This window comes from Lactuca virosa, chromosome 4, assembly GCF_052849685.1.
Source record: "Lactuca virosa cultivar CGN04683 chromosome 4, Lactuca_virosa_CGN04683_v6, whole genome shotgun sequence".
Lineage (NCBI taxonomy): Eukaryota > Viridiplantae > Streptophyta > Magnoliopsida > Asterales > Asteraceae > Lactuca > Lactuca virosa.
The window spans coordinates 130,809,392-130,816,129 of NC_136429.1; positions in this window are offsets into that span (position 1 = coordinate 130,809,392).

A 6,738-nucleotide genomic window follows, 5' to 3' on the forward strand; every position below is an offset into this window, starting at 1 on the left:
CTCCAAACTTCTTCGAAGTAGACTTCGAAAATTTACTTTTCTTATTGGAACCTGAAGTTCCTTCAAACTTTCTCTTCTCGCCAACTTCAACCTTGCTGGCGGTTCTTCCCTTGATCATATCCTCAACAGACTTGGCAGCCCAAATAGCTGCCTCTAGAGTAGGTGCCTGACGAACTGGCACTGCGTACTCCCATGGGAGTCCCTTTGCGTACCGGTCAACTTTAGTCAGCTCGTCTGGGACGATGCGCAAAGCAAACTCCATCTTGTCTGTGAAGTTATTAGTGTATTCATCAACTGACATGCTGCCTTTCGTCAATGTCAGAAACTTGTTTTCCAACTCCAACAGATTTTGAGCCGAGTAGAACTTGCGCTTGAACTGCACAAAAAATTATGCCCAAGTCAATTGCAGTGGCTCGTTAGGGCTTAGGGTTTTCCCCAGAGTGTTCCACCAACGAACAGCTCCACCTCTGAACTGACGTACAGCGAACGTAGTCTGCAACTTGCCTCTGCAACCACATGTCATGAAGGCTAGCTCCATTTCCGATATCCAATCCATGACTCCGATCGGATCCTCCTTTCCAGTGAAGGTCGATGGTTTGCAAGTCAGAAAATCCTTATACTTGCATCCCATTCCATCATTCCTTCCATCTTGGTTGTTCTGCCTAACTATCGGTGGGTTGGCCTGACCAACAGATCCACTGAAGTTTCCTCCTTCCGAGTGCCCTTTATTTAATTCAGGCTCTTCCACTTGAATTGACAATTCTTCACGATTCTGTTGAATCAACCTCCTAGTCTCCTCCATCTGACGATCCAACATTGTTTGAATCATCATTTGTACACCAGCCATTGTCATTGGCTCAGGTGCTGCTGCTACAACAGGTATTTGCTCAATCACTGGTATTTGATTCCTGTTTTTATCAGCATTTCCAACTCCACTCCTCGTTCTCACCATTTTTTATCTATACACCGAATAAGGTGAAATTAGATCCTCATTCACGATAGATATTCAAATCATCCTTATCACTCCGAAACGTTTACATGCTAGTTCTAAATTCGTAGACGTACGCTTAGAATCCTACACACATAAGGTTTCCAGATCCGGTCGGCAACAGACCATAGATTCGAACAAATAATATCATATATGGCAAACATATAACATTTAGCACATAAAAGCATTTTAGGCAATTTTCCTAAAATAAACTAGTGCTCGTGTCCAAACTATAACAGACACACATCTCACAATTTCACTTAGCATTCTAAGTTTAAGTCTAGAAATCCTACAATTTCCTAGTTCGCTTAAACTAATGCTCATATACCAACTGTGACAACCCCAAAATCACAGCCAGAAAAGACCGGTTTAATTTATGCTTTTAAAATGATTTCAGAGTAATCCTTTGATTAAAAGAGTTGCGGAATTTGTTCCCAAAACGAAATATGATAAAAATAAGATTTACCAAAGCATTTCATAAAGAAATGTATTTTCATTATATAACAAAACTCGGGATGTCATGTTCCGATAAACAGACCAAAAGCATAAACATTACAATACAGACCTTAAAACAGTTATATAAAACAACAGGTCTATAATCCAAAAATAACTTGACAAGTCATCCAACTTATGCTCTGGCGCCACTACCTGTAATACAAAGAAAACTGAGTGGGTTAGGCTTGGGAGCCTTGTGAGCATATAGGGTTTTCAACCCACAATAAATAATTATATTTAATTCCACCAACCAACAATAACCCAATTACCCATTCCCGTTATTCTCACTTACGTCCCTAAGACAACTAACATAAGGGACCTAGTCTAAGAATATTTCATCGGGGCGACAACACATGCTTCGGGGGTTCCTCAGCAATATAAGTCAAATAAGGCAACCATGAGGGGGATGGAGTACAGGGAATGAACACCCAAGTTCATTAACACCTACAGGTGGCGAGCCTGCTAGCGTTCCACAAGACTGTCTAGAAAAGTTTGTGGTCGTCATCTAAACTCCGCTAGATGACTAAATCAAAAACATCGAGGCCTCTCATCTTTTTATCACAAGACAACTATCTACCCATGTTCTACCCAACATTTTAGTAGATAAAATATACATTTTTATACATAGTTTAAAACCTGTATAGTATGTTCATTCAAAACACATTCCAAATAAAAGATGAGACACATAAACATAACACGTATTTCATAGAGAATAAATCATATCTATGAGATTAGAAGATAACATCGATACACTCACATAACACATATACTTAGTACATTAAATCGATACTTGTATAAGATTGTGCATTTGAAAGAGATTATGTACCCCCTTCAAATCAACACCAATATATAAACACAAAACATCTATTTCATAGTAAATACTTCGTATTTATGTATTAGAAGAAAGTAACTATACACTCACTTGATCAGAAGATGATCGGACAACACTACGGCTTGTAGAAGTAGTATTCTTCGGTGAAACCGGGATCACTTCACACACCGGGCTTCTCGCGGGCAGAGCTTCGGCTCGGAAACTCTTTTCTTCTCGGGATCTTCGGGCTTCGGGACTTGCTTTGGGTCACGGGATGAACACCGGGGCTTCGGGGGGTTCAAATAGGGCTTAGAGAGAGTATCGGGAGTGGGAGAGAAGAGATAAAGCAACCATAATCGGCTGACCCTTGATTTCTATTTATAGGCTGAGATTTCAGGGTTCACGTCGTGAGTTTTAAGGTCTCACGTCGTTGGGCTTGATCGTCACTGCATGCGTCATCACAAGTGGGGTCTGACTGAGTCTAGGTGACGTTTTTCTGAGTTCACGTCGTGAGTTCTGACAGAGGATCGAATTTCGTGCCCCGAACTTTAGAAATTCATATCTTTCGCATACGAGCTCCGTTTTCGACGTTCTTTATATGCGCGCGTAGGTGAGATTATGCTCTACAACTTTCGTTTAGACTCCGTTGGCTAATTTTGACTTTATTTTTATTATATTTTTATTATATTATTTTTAGTAGGCCGGGACAGGAAAACTTCGTTATAAGTTCATAACTTCTTCATCCGACGTCCGTTTTCGTCTGTCTTTTTACCGTTGGACTACTATCGACGAGATCTTCGATTCTTGTTTAGATTGTTTTGGCTAAAAATCACTCGATCTCATATTCGAGTATTCGGGCTGCATACCGCTAAGTCGAAACTTCGGAAAATCATAACTTCCTCATACGAAGTCAGATTTGGGCGTTCTTTTTATGCACGCTCTCGGTTTAATGAACTCTACAAATTCTGTTTAGATCACTAAGGCTAGATATCGCTCTATCTTAAATTCATATTTTACGTCATTCAGCGTCGTGCCGGTTCTGTCGCGAAACTTCGACAGGTCATAACTTCTTCGTTATAACTCGGATTTCGGCGTTCTTTATATCTCCGGAATCCTTTATTCAACCACTACAACTTTATGTAAAGATATCGGGTTTATCTCACACTTTAATTTTGATGCTCATTTTATTCTTAATTCAATTAAGCCACATAACTAAGCATAAAACACATAATACTCAAATATTTCATCATTAATACTTCAAAAGAGTTACAAAGGTTAACCTAGACTATTACATCAACAATAATGCTTAGCCTGGAAACTCGGGCGTTACAACAAGTTATGGGCAAGGGATTTAGTGCTACTCATTGTGGATTACTGGTGATATGTTGGAATTTATTCTTCGTCATGTCATGGATTTCCTGGTAACAAAGGTATTGGCATGAGTGTTGGAAGGTGGTTGACTACTTAAGAGACACTGCTTTAGATGTGATTTTGATCTTTGGATTTTTTTCTTAGATTAGCTCAAGAGCCTGGTTTTGGAGCCTTTTTGTTAAGGATTATGGATGTTGGCTTTCGAAGCGATATTGACTCGTGTTGAACAAAGCGAGTTTGGAGAACCTACAGGGGATCGAAGGGTGTTACGTGAGTAAATATGAGAATAGACTTCAAGGATGAAATCTCATTTTAAGTGGGGGAGAACTGTAACACCCGTTTTCCAGAATAGATCGGTTGAGGGTTTAGAAGGATTAAAGATAGGGTTTTAGGAAGGACCTTGTGTCACGACGTGATGAATGGAGCATCACGACGTGAAGTGCCAATTGATTGATTTCATTTTCGGGATGACTATCATGACATGACAGCAACTACAACCCAAGCCCACGATTTTTTAAGGTTTCCTCCATATTTAAGCCCCTAAACTCAAGGTTTAGGGCATCCTCTTCAGCCTCTAACCCTCTTAACGAAACCCTAACCTCCATTGATGAGTTCTTGAGCTTTTGGTGGTGTGTTGATGACTTAAAGGAGAAGGGATCATCCTTGGTACTTAGATCAAACTTGCAAGAATCATTATCATCTTCTAGAAATTTCTCTAGACCTTTGTGAGTATTAAAGCTCCAAGCTTTATGATTCCTTGTTGCTAGATCTAGACTTTTATGTTTTATTCTCAATGTTTAGGCTAGTTAGAGTGTTGGGATTCCATAAAGATGGCAACTTTATGGGTCCTTAGAGTCCTTTTGGGGTTAGATGTCCTACATCTAAAGATTGGTGGAGTTTGAACTCATGCATGAGGTTTTGACCTCTTTTTCATCATTTGTGACATAATTTGAGCTCAAGACTTACATAGGGCATCCATGTCTTTAAAGCAACGATTTCTATGGCTATTGGGGTGTAAGGAAGCCTTTTAGTGGACATTAGTGTATGTGGCTTAATGATGTAAGGGCTTCATCTATTAAGTTGTCCAAAACCGGTTCTCACGACATGACGATATGCCTGTCACGTCGTGACATTTGAATTCCTTACGACTGTTTTGTTCGGATGTTCTCACGGCGTGACTAAAATTCTCCCACGTTGTTGTAGGTTGACAGTTGAATTTTGTTGAACATTGAACATTGACTTATTGACCAGTCTGACCTTGTGTCAAACTTGAAGGAATTAGGTTATTAGTTAAGGTTCCACCTTGATTTAGTGCTAGTCAGTTCGTTGGAGCAGTCAGTGTAGGGAGTATGCATGTTGCTACGTTTCCTTGCACTACAAGAAAAATGACTTACAGTCAGACCAAAAAAGTGTGACCATATGCATATAGTGACATTTTATTTTTTCACTGAAAGTGTGACGGAAGGTGACGCCATCGTATGGGTCTTATGATCACTTTAAAATGTAGTGTCCGTATGAGATGAAAACATGTGGCCGTATTATAAAAGTGTGGCAAATTTGTACGAAATTTTTTTTTATAAATATCCAATATTGTAGCGTTAAACCGTCAATAGACACATTTATTTAGTAACTGTGGTGACTGTATATCACCAACTTGCGACATTCATGATGTTTTAGTCTAGTTGTTTTCTTTTATATTGTCACACAGTTTAAATTTTGTTAAGACTATTGTGTATCTTTTGTAAACATGTAATTACAGTGAGCATGACCATGTTTGGTAAATGGACACATATAATTAATTCCATAAGTGGCGAATTGCTAATAATTAGTCACAAAAAACAATCAATTTTTGTGACTATAGCCTATCGTACAGAGACACACAATTAAGTGAAATACAATCATAAGTATTATAAAGACACATATTTTGTTAAAATTAAGGACTATTCGGTATCGTAATAAGACTATTGGGTATATTTTAGATACATATAATTACGGTGAACATGACCATGTTAGGTAAATGGACACATATAAATAAATTTATAAGTGACGATTTGCTAGTATTTCGTTACAACAACAATTAATTATAGTATCTATTGTTAACCATTTAGCCACACGTTAATAAATGATGTAAAGTAACCATTGTATAATTATAGAGACATTGAAAACCAATAAAACATGGCCAAATTTATATTAAAGCCTCTTTAATTTAATATTTATTGTTACTTTATATACAAATTTAGACACATCAAAATAATTTATATTAAAGTTACCAAACCCAACAATATGAAACAAAATTAAAATTCATAATGTGATATTAATAATAATTAAAATCCAAATTCATACATTAAATTCCTAAATAAAATACCAAAAAAAAAATTGTTCTAATTTCAAGAATTTAAATAATGGTAAAAAAATCAAACACATCATAAACCAAAACCTAAACATAATTAGGCATTCTTCTTATTTGTATTGCTCCTTGTCTTCTTGAGAAGGGCATCCGATGAGATGTAAGTTGGTTTCCTTTTCTTTGAGTTTTGATGTTGATGTTCTTGATGTGATATAATTTCTGGTACCTATAACAACAACATTGAAACAAAAAAAATTGAGTACATCAAAACCTTAGTATACTACTAAATGAAGAAAATAAAGTGTAATGCAGAAAGTAGTGAACATAATTAAACAAACCTTTGATTCGGGTTGCACAAGGTATTTTGGCCATGGAACAAAACTTTTATATGCATCCTCAACTAATGTGAATTCTCTAGTTTTATGGGGTAGAAATGCTTGTTTTATTACCACTTCATCAATGGAAACTTTATAGCAATCATCTTGTAGAGGAACTCCATGAATGAATTGTCTTTCTGATGATAAGTGAATTGTACCACGAGCAATGATGTTCCTTTTATACGGATGTGATAGTATACACTTGATTGGCTACAATGATAAGTAATATTAGAATCAGGAAAAAAAAGACAGAAATGTATATTCAACATTTAAAAAACACTGACCTGGTGAAGGGGTTTATTTGGTGAAACTGTTGGTATGTCAGGATTGATAGTGGCAGTCTTAGAGT